This window comes from Dermacentor albipictus, chromosome 8 (assembly GCF_038994185.2).
Source record: "Dermacentor albipictus isolate Rhodes 1998 colony chromosome 8, USDA_Dalb.pri_finalv2, whole genome shotgun sequence".
Classification (NCBI taxonomy): domain Eukaryota; kingdom Metazoa; phylum Arthropoda; class Arachnida; order Ixodida; family Ixodidae; genus Dermacentor; species Dermacentor albipictus.
Window position 1 is genome coordinate 19007956 of NC_091828.1, and position 14824 is coordinate 19022779.

Consider the following 14824-nt stretch of genomic DNA (forward strand, 5'->3'; position numbering starts at 1 on the left):
TACGGGGGTCGAGACCCCCAACTGTGGGCTGGTCACCTCCTCCGTGGGCTAAGGGGAGTGAGCGGCGGCGGCGGCGGCAGGTTTGGGCTGTTTATGCTTACGGGTGGGTGATGATTGGGCATGCAAATCGAAGAGGTGATTAATTGCAGATTCTGTTTTGTCGATGCGTTGATTAAACGCGGTCTCCACTCTTTGTAGGGCCTGCTCTTGTTCCTTAACCATTTGTGGTTTGACAGCCTCGAGGCTGTCGCTTACAAATTTTAGAACTAGTTGCGTGAGGCCTTGTGTGAATTCTGGAGTTTGGAAACATTGTGCACAGGTCTGTTGTGAGAGGATTGGCACATGGGGCGGCGCTGGGTGGGGACGTATTGAGGTTGCCTGCTCAACGGGTGACTTACCAGTGTTGGCTCATGGGTCCTGCCGTTATGCAGCTGTGGGTCTGGATCCAGGCACCCTCCAGTTGCCGAACCAGATGAAGTCTTCAGACTCCCTCTTGCCGCTGAGCCAGGCGCATGGGTGGGCAATCGTTGCGGGAGTGCCGGCCACGTGGAAACGCTTCTCGTGCAGCACTGCACAGGACTGCACAGGTCTGCACTGCCTGCACTGCACTGCCACCCGCGACGGCACAGAGGAGGTGGCGCCACGTCATGAACGTATAAAATGAGCGCGTCCATGACGTTCCGTGGTCCACAAAACGTATAATGCTTTTGCTTTCGCGTCAGGTGTTTTCAGGGCGTTTGTGATCGGTAATCACATTTGTTGTAGCGCCACATGCAGATTGATGCAGTGAAACTGTGCTGCTTTTCGCGCTTTATATTCAAGATGGCAAATGTCCTCTGCTCAGGAAGCATGATGCAATAAATAGTGTGCTTTTAGGACACCTCCCTAACTCTCTCATTTAAACATAACCTAAATATAGACATTTCAGAATAGGAAAAGCCTAATACTCAAAAGAAAGAAAAGGTATTTGTTTATCAAATGTAGGTTATTTGTCTAAATATTTATTCATACAAACATCGAAAGTGTCCAATTAGGTGTCACTGTAGGCGAAAAATAATCCGAATAAAGTACCGAAATGGTAGCATTCAAGAGAGGGATGCCCGCCGTAGTTGATTATAGTGACTTTAGTGTTGCAGTCCCAAGCACGAGGTCGCGAGATCGAATCCTGGCCATGGCAGGCACATTTCTATGAGGGCGGTATCCGGAAACACCTGTGTGCTGTGATTTAGGTGGACATTAAAGAACCCCAGGTGGTCCAAACTATTCCGGAATCTCCCTCCACTCCGTGCCTCGTAATCACATCGTGGTTTTGGGCACGTAAAACCCCATTATTGAGTTAATTTAATTTTAGATAAGGGATATGGACAACAGTGTTTGGCGCAACACAGGCGATAAGCTTTCACGTAGAAATACATGTCCTTGCAGCAGTGCGGTAAAGAATACGGTGAAGTGATGAATTCATTGTGGTAGTGAGTTTCACTGTTGTATGGTACGGAGGAAAAAGCACCTCTGAAAACTACGTTGCGGCAGTACGTCGCGCCGACGTACCTTCGGAACATGCATTGCCTGTTATTCTAGACAAGCCAGTCGAACTTTTAGCATGTTAGTTTTTATATCACGGTTAGAAAAGAAAAATGTTGACAAACAACCAAAGCCGCCGCTGATATTTTCGTAGGTGCAAAAGCAAGGACCATCAGTGTACCTTAAGCATATCTGACGACCTAAACAGACAAACCAATCTGCTTGTTTCTGGATGCCCCTAGTAGAGCTGCACATGCATTTCGATACTAGGATTCGAAGCAAGATATGCATGCCTGATGATTGCGCAATAATTAGTCATATGAAATGCTTCTTTAAATTTTAAGGAGCATTGCGAAACTTGCCACGTAAGAAATGTTGCACTCGGTGGGTCCTTGCTGTCAGACGCTCCATGTTAGGGTTACAGGACAGCTTTCCTGTCAGAACTATGCAAACATACATATAAGCCAACTCCATAATCAGTAGTATACTTTCCACGAAATAATTCGTAGTAAACAGACATTCTTTCTCTGCGAAATATTCGAGTTACATTTCAAAATATTGCGATTCATGTACCACCATGGCCGTTCAGGGTGCCGTTGATTTTGTAGATATTAATATTAAGTTGCACAAATTAAGCTTTATAGGTAGAACAGTAGTCTTTGTATAACCGGAGACCATCAGATATGTAGTCAATGAACATATATAAAAAGGAAAACTGCCCCAGAGAACTCAACACGGTAACTGTAGCTGATGTCGCGCTGTCTAAAGCAACATGATGTTTTTTTTTTGTACAAGGTAATACTCAATCAAGGTTCGACAGGAAATGAGAAAAAGCACGTTTTCTCCTAATAACGGAGTTGCATCAAAAGTCTTCTATGAAATTATCTCCAATGAAAGAATAGCCTATTCTTTCTATACTGACTGCTACAAACATTGCATAATGGTGGTTACACATGTGAAATTGTTATTCCGGCAAGAACGGGGGAAATGTTAGCGGCTTAAGACGCTATTATGCGTTGGTCAGAGCCAGGTCTTGTGAGAGCAGCCTCACCTGCATTCTTCGCTTGTCACTCACTTATATTATCGGAAGCTTTAATCGGCATTCAGGCCTGAAATCGATTAACAAGCATTATTGGACTCATACCAAGGTTACATCACATCCACATATGCGTTTATGGTGTTTAGCTGCGGGTCTGCACTCACGCTTCTTGTTCATACATTATATTATGAAAGTTGTCATTGAGGAACCTGGACATACTTCTAGAATCGTGGGATTCATTCTTGTGCCCTTCAAGTGAAAGTATATGAAAGTGCACGGAGCAGGCGCACCATTTAGAGGGAGCGACATTTCTTCTGTGACACTCCCCAGCAGGGGGAGTGTCACAACTCTCGCGCAGAACCTGCTGCCGACTCGCTGAGACAAACGCGTAAGGAAGAAAAATACAAGAAACCAAATTACGAGCAAACAAAAGATAAGCAGGGCAGAGACCGATGGAGGGGGGGGGGGGGCGCCGCACGTGTGGCGGAAGGGCGGGGCGGCGGCCAGCTGCGATTGCCGGATCCGCTCCTCCCAGTCGCGGCTTGCAAAGAGGACGAATGCCGGCGCAAGAGAAAAATGATGGTAGGCCAGTCAGGCTAAAATCCCTAGTCAGGCTGGTGAATTTGGTGACACTGTGGTCGGGTGAACTTTGGCACGAAGAGTTTCACTTTGGCGATGCGCTGACACACATGAAAGAATCGTTTGGAAGTGGTTGCAGAGCTGATGGTTAAATTAGCCGGCACAATAAAGGGAAGCTGAAGCAAAATAAGTGAGTTGCACTTCGCTCCTCGAAGAGGCAGGTCGTGTGTCGCGTGAGCTACTGGACAACACTTACCCCCGTATGCAGAAATGCAACTTAAGTTCAAGCCCATGCTTGACTTGATCTGAGTGACGCCTATCGGGAACGCGCCGAAGGAAACGCAGTGATCGTCTTTGGGCACGTTAACGCCAGGCGTCATCTAAATCAAGTCAAGCATGTGCTTCGACTTAAGTTGCATTTCTGCACACGGGGGTTAGGATTAGAGTAAACGCGGTTTAAACCGTGGATCCGTCACTTCAGAGGCGTTAGACGTAATGGTAACCCATTACTCGCTTATTTACCGCTAAATTGCCATAGAATTTTAGTTAAAGGAGAATTTATACTTTGGCCGGGGTTTGTTGCTTTGCCTGCACTTGAAGTACTAAAACAGTGAACGCCACCGTTCAACCACGGGGCAGTGATGCACGGCACAAATACGAGCCGAGGACGAGGCCAATTGCACCCTTTGGAAGTGGCGATTGTAGCTGTAATATTTAGCTTAACATCGGCATTGTTAGTTTTGCGACAGACAAGCGTGCGGCAAGGGCCTACATGGAGACGTACCGAGGATTTCCGTGCGTTTTACGACAATGCACTGTACGCCAGACTCTTCGATGGGACTTCACGAGTGCACACGTGTTTTAATGTACAAATATAATGGTTGTTATTTTTATGTGCAGCTATATTTGTTTTTATATTGAAACTACCTCAAACATGACATTAGTGTTCAATGAAGGTTATTTTGTTTCCAATTAGACAGGTCATCATCACAGGTCTGTGTCACAGTGCATGTCACGTAGCGAAACGAGGCACGCGATCGGATATCGTTGTTCGAAACGCGCGTTCTGTTTACGTTCAGTTTCGCCTCACGCGATTGGCCTAGGCCGCGCCGAGTCTTCCTAGGCCAATCGCGTGAGGCGAAACTGAACGTAGACAGAAGGCGCATTTCGAATAACGATCTCGGATCGCGCCTCAATGCATCCGTATTGACCGTCACTAATCATCAGCAACATCGCTGCATGCTGGCTGTGGAGCGAAAGTTCCCTGAAAGGAAAAACTTTTCACTGCGTGATAATGCCTTCAAATCTTGCCTCACCCGCAAAATAAACGGCATCTTATAGCCACCACTCTAGGACCCTTGAAGTAAAGCATGCACGCGTCTATATATTGCACTTATCGAAACAAGTTAAAGCCAGACACTCTTGGTGCGAAAGTTTTGTGCTTACATATTTCATTTGATTCCATCACAGCGTTTCATAATCGCGGAACCGTAATGCCGTTGCCATATGAAGGTCCTCACATGTTAATTGATCCGATTCGCATCTGTTGGTGCATGAGAAGCACGGGTTGTGGCACGGACACACTAGCGACATGGTGGCGCAGCCGAATGTTGACTGTTTCCTCGCCAAAGAGCAATGATTACCTGGCGCCGAGTGAATGTGAAACCAAACGGGATGCCTCAGTAGCGAGGGCGTTGCGCTGCTAAGCCTGAGGTTGCGGACTCAAATTTGGGCTGCGGGGACTGAATTTCGTTCGGTGCGAAATAATAAAACACAACTGTACCATGCATTCATTGCATGTTAAGGAACCTCAGGTGATCAAACTCAACGCAGAGGCGTGTCTCATATTCATCTCGGGGTTGTGGTACGTGAAACAAAATAATTAGTTTATCTTTAAGCGAATGGCTATCCTGAGCCAATGGCTATCTATGTTTAAGCGAATGGCGCTATCTGTGCCGGTGAGTCAGCCACCGTACTACTAAATGACGCGCACGAATGATCGCGGCCACCTTGCTCAACGGGCCGAGTGCCACCGCCGCGAGAAACAGGTGCATGATTTCATGCTGAATATTGCAAGCTTCAATAAAGTGTTGCCTGAAATATGCCTTTCTGTGCAATTGAACCTGCAATTCAATATTTAAGAATAAACTAATTCGCAGTAAAACGTGCCATTATTTACTGGTGTGATGATGATGACGATGATTTATTGGCATCACCTTTGAGGCAGGGCCGTGACAAATAGTCGCCTACCGTGCTTGATTTATTCAGGTATAGTGTACATATTTCTCATTCTAGCTTGGTTTGGTTTGGTGCCTCCGGATATCTCTATTGCGAAAGCCAGTGCCTTCCAGTTTGATACCAGGGCGTTTTCTGACGCTGGGCCGCACTGGGGACGCTGGCGCTCACTGGGTGTCACTGGGACACCAGTGAGAACGCAGCATAAGAGCTGGGCCACACTGGACGAGACACTACATGGTTTTACTGCCATGCACTGGGGCGCATTGGCTTCTGCTGTACACGCGCTGATTCTCGCTGCACTTCGTTGGCTGGCACGGGAAACTTGCGCAGGTTGCTTTTGTACCACACAGGTTTCAAAACGCAAAAAGTATAGACGCTATTCAACAATAAATTCCTTATACAATTTCATCGCTAGATAATTGTCTCGTTTCCTAAATAACGCCAGATCTTGGGGTCATAAAAGTCCATTTCGTGTCGCAGCTTGGAATAAAGGTGCGTCATCACGCACCTTTCATTTTTTAATCCTTGTTTATGCACGCATGCTTGACACTGAAGATCACTTTCGTTTTTTTTTGCGTTTCCCTTTTGACTGGGTGGATAGGTATAATATTGAATGAAAGCATGCAAACACAGATGACCCCTTGTGTTTAAGTAGTTTCAACCTAACCGATGACTGCGAGTTGTCACTGTGCACGGTCGCTGTGTTGTGGAGGCGACACGAACCGCAGAAGTCGTTCACATGCGTTCGAACGGCCTCCCAGGGAGCCAACCGCTGATTAATAGTATCGCACCGATAACAATAGGTGAGACGATTCGTGCGCTTCCGCTTTCCCTAGTGTGCTAAAAAATAATAGATAGAAGGCTATAACGCTCAAGTACATACATTTAGCAATCGCCCGGTGCCCGCATCAAGATCGTTCTCTTTCACCGAAGCTTAGGCCTAGCGTATCCGCCGAGTCCGTCTACACGGTATCGACCCGTCTGGGTTCAGGAATCAACAAGTCTAACAACGTGAAAGCATTCTATATTTCAGCTTTGGCATCGCTGTTCTTAAGTAAACCATTTCTTTCGTGTCTACAGTGTCAGCACAAGAAGCGAATACCACCGATATAACGCGTTATAATCATGTATATGTACTGTCGCCGAAGGCTCCCAGCGCTAGCCTATGCTTTCCTGGCGAAGGTATGTGACTAGACAGACGTGTCGATTGAAACGCATGACTGAACGAAGAAAACGTTGCACATCTCTTGCTCGAAGAACAAGAAATGATTATCAAAATCTTCAGTAACAGCCAGATCGGCGGTTAATTTAGGACTTTTTTTTCAACTTGAAATACCAATCGCAAAGGAAAACCGGTAATGTGGCACTTCCAAGCATACTATTGAATACGGACAACAAGGTTTTCTTTCTGATACAGGCGTAAGCTTTAGTTGTGGCGCGATAGCGCATATGCCATGTCTGTGCAAAACGCGTCTGCGAAACTGAAATGGAGCTTGGGTCTTGATGTGGCACATTATTCACCCTCTGCCATGTGTTGGCGTGGCGTAGCGGTAAGGTACCTGCAGGCCCGTGATAAGCACGTCGGACGGGCGAATGCTAGTGGCAAGGTATTTTTTGTCAGAATTTTTTATTGCTCTAAACGGTCTCTGTTTCTTCGTGGATTCAAATAATACACACACACACACACACACACACACACACGCACACACGCACTTGGCAGTGCTGACCAGCAGGTCTCCGATCGTTCATCTGCACTATGCCCTTCCGTTTCTACGCATCACCATCTCCGCATCACTGTTTGTTTCCTTCCAGCGACGTGTGAAGGTAACATCCGGACGGAAGTTGAACAGTCAGCAGTGCTTGGAACCTTGTGCGACAACTAGCGGCGGCATTTATCAACCTGAAGAAAGCGCATATAAGGACCTGCAAGAGCTGCTACCGGCCACACTTGGCAGTGGTGACGACGGCACAGCATCTGGCTTAATCGCTGCAGGTTCTTGGTGCAGGTTAGAGCTCGGTAAACTTGCAGTATCTTCCGGTTCTTCTTAGACGTATCCGTTGTCGCCACTGCCATAGTTTGTTGTTCATCTGTTTTCGCATACTTCTTTTATACACTTCGGCTTGCTGCTATAGCCTTGTATGAGTGAAATGCCCAAGTTAAAAAACGATTTTAAGGCAGAATTTATTAAATTCAAAGATGAACTTAAGATGTCGAGAGAATCATTGGAGAGAGACTTGAGAATTGAAATTAGTGAGCTCCGCAATGAACAAAGAAACATGACCGAAAGCCTTGAACTCTCACACTGCCTTGTGGCGGAATTAAGGAAGAGCCTGGAAGCAGAAATTGCCAAAAATGCTAAGTTAACCGAAAATCATCATCATCATCATCATCATCATCATCATCATCATCATCATCGTCAGCCTGGTTACGCCCACTGCAGGGCAAAGGCCTCTCCCATACTTCTCCAACAACCCCGGTCATGTACTAATTGTGGCCATGCCGTCCCTGCAAACTTCTTAATCTGTACCATAACCATAGCATAACCATGTACCAACTAGCCCAACAAGCCACTCTCATGAATTCTTAATCTCATCCGCCCACCTAACTTTCTGCCGCCCCCTGCTACGCTTTCCTTCCCTTGGGATCCAGTCCGTAACTTTTAATGACCATCGGTTATCTTCCCTGCTCATTACATGTCCTGCCCATGCCCCATTTCTTTTTCTTCATTTCAACTAAGATGTCATTAACTTGCGTTTGTTCCCTCACCCAATCTGCTCTTTTCTTATCCCTTAACGTTACACCTATCATTCTTCTTTCCATACCTCGTTGCATCATCCTCAATTTGAGTAGAACCCTTTTCGTAAGCCTTCAAGTTTCTGCCACGTAGGTGAGTACTGGTAAGACACAGCTATTATATACTTTTCTCTTGAGGGATAATGGCAACCTGCTGTTCATGATCTGAGAATGCCTGCCAAACGCACCCCAACCCATTCTTATTCTTCTGATTATTTCCGTCTCATGATCCGGATCCGCCGCCACTACCTGCCCTAACTAGATGTATTCCCTTACCACTTTCAGTGCCTCACTACCTATCGTAAATTGCTGTTCTCTTCCGAGACTGCTAAACATTACTTTAGTTTTCTGCAGATTAATTTTTAGACCCACTCTTCTACTTTGCCTTTCCAGGTCAGTGAGCATGCATTGCAATTGGTCCCTTGAGTTACTAAGCAAGGCAATATCATCAGCGAATCGCAAGTAACTAAGGTATTCTCCATTAAATTTTATCCCCAATTCTTCCCAATCCAGGTCTCTGAATACCTCCTGTAAACACGCTGTATAGCATTGGAGAGATTGTATCTCCCTGCCTGAGGCCTTTCTTTATTGGGATTTTGTTGCTTTCTTTATGGAGGACTACGGTGGTTGTGGAGTCGCTATAGATATATTTCAGTATTTTTACACACGGCTCGTCTACACCCTGATTCCGTAATGCCTCCATGACTGCTGACGTTTCGACAGAATCAAACGCTTTCTCGTAATCAATGAAAGCTATATATAAGGGTTGGTTATATTCCCCACATTTCTCTATCACCTGATTGATAGTGTGAATATGATCTATTGTTGAGTAGCCTTTACGGAATCCTGCCTGGTCCTTTGCTTGACAAAAGTCTAAGGTGTTCCTGATTCTATTTACGATTTCCTTAGCAAATAGTTTGTAGGCAACGGACAGTAAGCTGATCTTGAAAATGAAGCTTTGCAAACCAGGTGTAAAACCCTTGAAAAATGTGCTTCTGAGCTTGAAAGGCGTGTCACGAATCAAGAACAGTACTCGACAACCTGCAATGTTGAAATTCAAGGTGTCGAAAAACGCGAAAACGAACAGGTCTTCGACATTGTTTCGAAGATTGGTACTGCTATTGGTGAATCAATAGCACTTTCCATATCGAATCATGCCATCGTGTGCCGACAAGAAATCTTGATAAGACAAACATTATTGTCCAGTTTAAATCGCGAGCGAGACGTGACATAGCGCTGAGGAAGGCCAAAAAGATAAAGCTCACTAACTTGCAGATTGTGCTTAACAGCTCAAATGCCGTTTTCATTAATGAGCATTTGTGCTGCTCTACTCTGAAGCGGCTTCTGGGCATGGCTATAAGACCTAAAAATGAACACAAGTGGAAGTCTGTGTGGACATTCGGTGGCAGGATATTTGCGAGGCAATCTGAGGACGCAGTCATGATTCAGATTGCAGACGAGCTCACCTTGACAAAATGCGCTAGATTGTACAGGTTACATCCGTTGATTGCTACTCTGAAACAGAAAACCTCCAAAAATGGATTATCACGAATTTGTCAAGCTTGCCACGTCACATTAACCCAGCTAACGCAAATCTTCGCTCTATTCTGCACATGAATGCATGCTCAGCTTCTAATCATGTAGAAATATGTGATTTTGTAACCGAATTTAGTTTCCAATTTTGTGCTGTACTAATCACAGAAACTTGGTTTAATGATGGATGCACTATGCTAAATTTATCCGGTTATGATAATTTCCTTCCAAATAAGCCTCAACAGTGAGATGGCGACTTCGCTATATATGTTAAAAAAAGGACCAACGCATGTCTTAGTACCAGAGTTTTGCAGGGTTAGTGATGACTACGAAATACTAACACTGCGGGACAAAACAGAGTTCATAACTGTCGTATACCGCCCACCACGTGGCAATACGCATACATTTTTACTTAACTTGAAAGCTTCCTAGATCACATCTCCGTAAAGAATGTTAACCTTGTTAGCGGCGGTGACTTCAATATAAATATCTCGGTAAACACACGCGAAACGACCGCCTTCAAAAATATTCTTAGCTCTAGTGGTTACAGGCAAGACCTCGACGTCCCATCGTGGGAGGCCTAGGCCCAGCCGACTGAACTGCTGGTGCTCATTAAAGTTTACTCTCTCTCTCTCTCTAGTGGTTACACTAATCTAATTAGTAGTGCGACACGCGTGACACTTGCTACCGCGTCAACTTTTGACTTAATAATTACGAACGTCGAAACCAGAGTACTACATGCGGGAACGTTAGCATCAGGTCTCGGGGAGCACTGCGCCATATTAGCTGTATTTGATATTATTATGAGTGACAAAAGACGCGAACCGGCGCCTCTCGTTGTTCAGCACTTATCTGAAACAGCCTTGCAGTCGCTCAAACATGAAATAACTAAGTGTGATTGGTAACGTGTTACGCGTAGAATAGACGTAAATGAGGCCTATTGCTGATTTCTTGAAACCTTTCTTCACGTGTACGCTAAGCATTTTCCGTTTAAATCTCTTAAGCAATCTGAAAAGGTAAGGAAGCCACACGCGACCACCTGGTAATGATAATAGTGTCATCTATATCTACGCACACGGTGTCCGTCACAGGTGAAAGAATTCAAGGCACTACGAAATAAGCTAAACAATGAGCTAAAGCGTGCTAAGGCTACTTATTATCATTCACTTTTCTCTTATATCACCAAGAAACGCCCAGAGGCTGTTTGGAGGGTGATGAACTTTGTCTTGGGTCGCGACAAGAAGCAAATCACTCCAGAAAGTATTACCGTCAATGGTCAGCATATTACTGGCGCAAATCTAGCTGAACACTTCATTGCATACTTTGTGAATGCAGGCGTGCCTGATTATAACAAGAGACCCACTAATATGTCACATACGCAATTTTTGAATTACAACATTAGTGACAGCTAGTTTTTAGCTTTAACCGATGAAGCTGAAATTGGGTGGCGCAGACCAGACACCAGTAGCAATGGTCATTCAGTGTGTGGTGCGGTATCTTTGACGGAAGAATAATTGGCCCCATATTTTTTTACCATATGCTCACTGCTCAGCGGTTCGCGAACGACATCTTGGAAAGCCCAGTCGAAGGTTTTCGCTGTGATATTCCTCTTGCGTTTTTAAATCGAACTTGGTATCAGCACAATGGTGCGCCAGCTCACAGCAACAGCCTTGCCTGAGCCTGGCTTGACGAAGCCTTCAAACGCCATTGGGTCGGGTAGCATGCACCAGTGGCATGGTCTGCAAGGTCACCGAAGTTCACACCTCTTGACTTCTTGTTGTGGGGACATGTGAAAGGCCGAGTGTACCGCAAATCTACAACTACACCAGGAGCGTTAAAGGTAGAGATTGCTGAGGCCTGCAGTGAGATACCATCTTGCGTCATCAAAAAAGCTACATCGGACCTGCTGAAAAGGTGCCAATACTGCATTATGGCAGAGGGCGACTTGTTTGAACACCTTATTTAGACAGACATCACAGGGAATAAATCTCTGCAACCGTTATACATGAAAAGAGCCATCTGTGTGAAACTTTTTTACGACGTATAGAAGGGACGTAAGTAATATGAAATTACAAATTCTCTGCCGAGAAGGAATGGATACGAAGCTAAAAAGCAACCTTCCGTGTCAGTTTACAATTCTTCCTTTTGTGACAACCAGCGTAATCAAGCTGGTTGTCACGACGTAATCACGACGTAAGCGACGTAATCAAGCTTGTTATAATGCGTGTTTGCTTGTTGGGGTCTTGCTCCCAAGTTCGAACTCATCAGCTTCTCATTTTTCCTCCGCATGCATTCTGCTGGAGTGAGAGTGCAATTATCGTCACGGAAACGGAAGCCGCACTTTGTTTGGACTGCCGCCCGAACCCACTGGCGTTTATCTCTGAACCAAGCACAACGCGAAGCTCTGTCGTAGGCAGCGCGAAAGGTGCGAAGCAAGTGATGTTTTTTACAAAGCACGGTTGAGAGCGCAGTAAGCGCGGCGCATTCGGGCGCACAGAGCACGCTGTCACGTGGTAGTCTTGAAACTCCACGGGCTTTCGTTTTTTCCAAATAAAAACGGCCACGCTAAGTCCATTTCATTGACAGTGCCTGGGTTGGACAATATTTGTGGAGCTCCACAACGCTTCACGCTATATTTGATTGATTGATTTATTTGCTTCGTCACAGTGCAGTGTAACAGGAGGCGGAGGAAAAAGCCGTTCAAATGACGGCTTGAGAGATCCTCCGCCCCATCTGTGAACAATGGCAGCAGCTGAAGGATATCACAATGTCACAGCACTTTTACTTTCTTTTTCATATGACACATTGTTTTACACAATGATCAAGACATAAAGGAAAACTGAAAACATAGTTTATACATAGCTTATACAACGAAGAAAACTACTGCAATCTTCTGTATTTAAATAAATTGCTGCATAGTTTATGCAACAATAAGATCCGATAATTCTGCGACACTTAAATGAGACACATCTATGCGTTTGCTACTGTAAAAACTTAGAATTCGCGGTAGAGTACATCGAAGCAACTGAAAGCCATAATTAGTACGAAAGTACGGAACGTTCCACATTTATGTATTTCTTGTTTCATAGTCCTTTTCTTTAAGCAAAGATTCGCATCTCTATGAACAAAAAGGTTGAGTGTTTGCACCTAAAGCAGTACTCTCTTTGTAGTCTGTGTTGATATAGGTCATTCACTTTGACTTTCCTATATTTTTAGATAGCGGGTCGCTAGGTGCTAGAGCTATAGCGTTGTCTATCAGCCTCAGTATTTTCTTCTGTATTCTCTTTAATTTCGCTAAGTTTGTTTCTGTAGTTGTTCCCCAAACCAAATAGCAGTAATTAGGATAAGAACTGAATAACGATTTGTATATCAATAACCGCACCGTGTTGGGCATAAGGTACCGGATACGGCTTAATATTCATGTTATCCGACTTAGTTTTATCTGAATATTATTGACGGGGTCATCGCATTGCAAAGAACTGGAGAAATGTACCCCAAGTACTTTCACTGACTTCACTATTAATAAATCTGAGCCTCTAAATACAAGGCTACTCTGGAAAGTCACTTGTTGACCTGTCGAATGAAAAACTACGGTTTTGTTTTAGTTGCATTTATTTTTACCTTATTGCTACTTGTCCAGTTGTCTAACTTCTGTAAGATGTCATTAGCTTTACTAGAAAGAATAAGATCTGATGTTGAGGTGACAAATATACTCGTGTCATCTGCAGAGATAATAAACTTAACTTCTGGGGAGATATAGACTCTGTCATTAATATATAAAGTGAACAATAAAGAACTAAGAATGCGTCGCTGTGGTACACCTGAAATTATCTTCTTCTTATCGGATACGAATTCATTTATAGAAACAAATTGACATCAATGCGCCAGATAGCTTTTAAGTAACGCGAGTGGGACCCCACGAATGCCGTGATGGTTTAATTTTTCAAATAGAATGCCGTGGTTAATGTAGTGAAATGCTTCTGTGAAATCCACAAGAATTCCGACTACTTCATTTTTTGGTTAAACTGTTGTAGGATGAATTCTTTTTGATCCAGTAGGGACAGTTCTGTAGACATATGTTTTTGGAAGCCATATTGCGATTTTGTCAGGACATTTTTGGTGCGAAAGCAGGATAAGCGACTAAAAATCATTTTTTCGAAACCTTTAGAAAATACGGGTAGAGTAGATATCGGTCGATAATTGACGACGTTATTCTTGTTCCCGTTTTTGTAGAGAGCTATAACGCGTACCGTTTGCATTTTCGAAGGAAAACCCATGTCGAAACACAGAGATTGAATATGTGTTTTCGTGCTGGACTAATCTGATCAATAACATATTTCACTGGTTTTATTTGCATGCCATCGGCGTCGCAGCTGGGACTGTTTCTTAAGCCGAGGAATACTGTGAGGATTCCTGGTTCATAGTACCTGCTAAGATAAACGTGTTTGTAGTTTCTGGACCCAGAGTTCGGCAAGCAGTGGGTGATCTGTTGTTAAAGTCTCTGTAAACGAAGTAATCATTACGAACATTGGCCATATGCCCTCCAGTGACCAAGTTTCAATCATGGAGCACCTCCTTAATTTGTTCTCTTCTCGGATTTCGGCCCATCTAAGACATTATTTTACTCCATAAAACATCTGCTCGTTTTGAGCACAAAGCAACTGTTTGTATGTGACACAGCTCCTTTGATTTCTTCATTTCTTTACGTAAAGCATGTCGGAACTGCTTGAAAGCAATTAGGTCCGCCTCGCCGCGCGTACGCACGAATTTCCGAAAGAATCTGTCTTTTTCGTCAATTTTACGTAGGAGTTCGCGCGTCATCCAAGGTTTACGACAACCTTTACGTTCATTCCGTTGTTTATGAGAGAAGTGTTTTTTGTGTATACAAATAAAGGATTCTAAAAAAGCGTCATAGGCTGCATCCGCATCATTTCATTGAAAAACATTGTCCCAATGCAAAGTGCCAATCTCTGAACGGAAGGCATCTAAAGCAGCTGGCGAGACATGCTGATAACTGTAAGAAATGTCACTCTGAATTACAGTAGGCGCACCTGTTTTTACAGAACAACATATCGCCATGTGATCACTAATAGGATACGTAAGGACAGCACAGGCCACAC

At 44.4% G+C, this 14824-nt stretch overlaps 1 protein-coding gene across 4 annotated transcripts in view; it reads left to right on the top strand.

The window, feature by feature from the left end:
- The first annotated feature begins 7299 nt into the window (after positions 1-7299).
- Positions 7300-14824, top strand: part of LOC135919576 (homeobox protein Hox-C4-like) — a 95493-nt gene continuing 87968 nt past the window's right edge. For 3 of the 4 annotated variants that reach the window (XM_070523102.1, XM_070523105.1, XM_070523103.1), the window contains exon 1: positions 7300-7383. The gene's annotated coding sequence lies outside the window, so the exon portion shown is untranslated. The remainder of the gene's footprint in view (positions 7384-14824) is intronic. The other variant, XM_070523104.1, reaches the window with a different exon arrangement.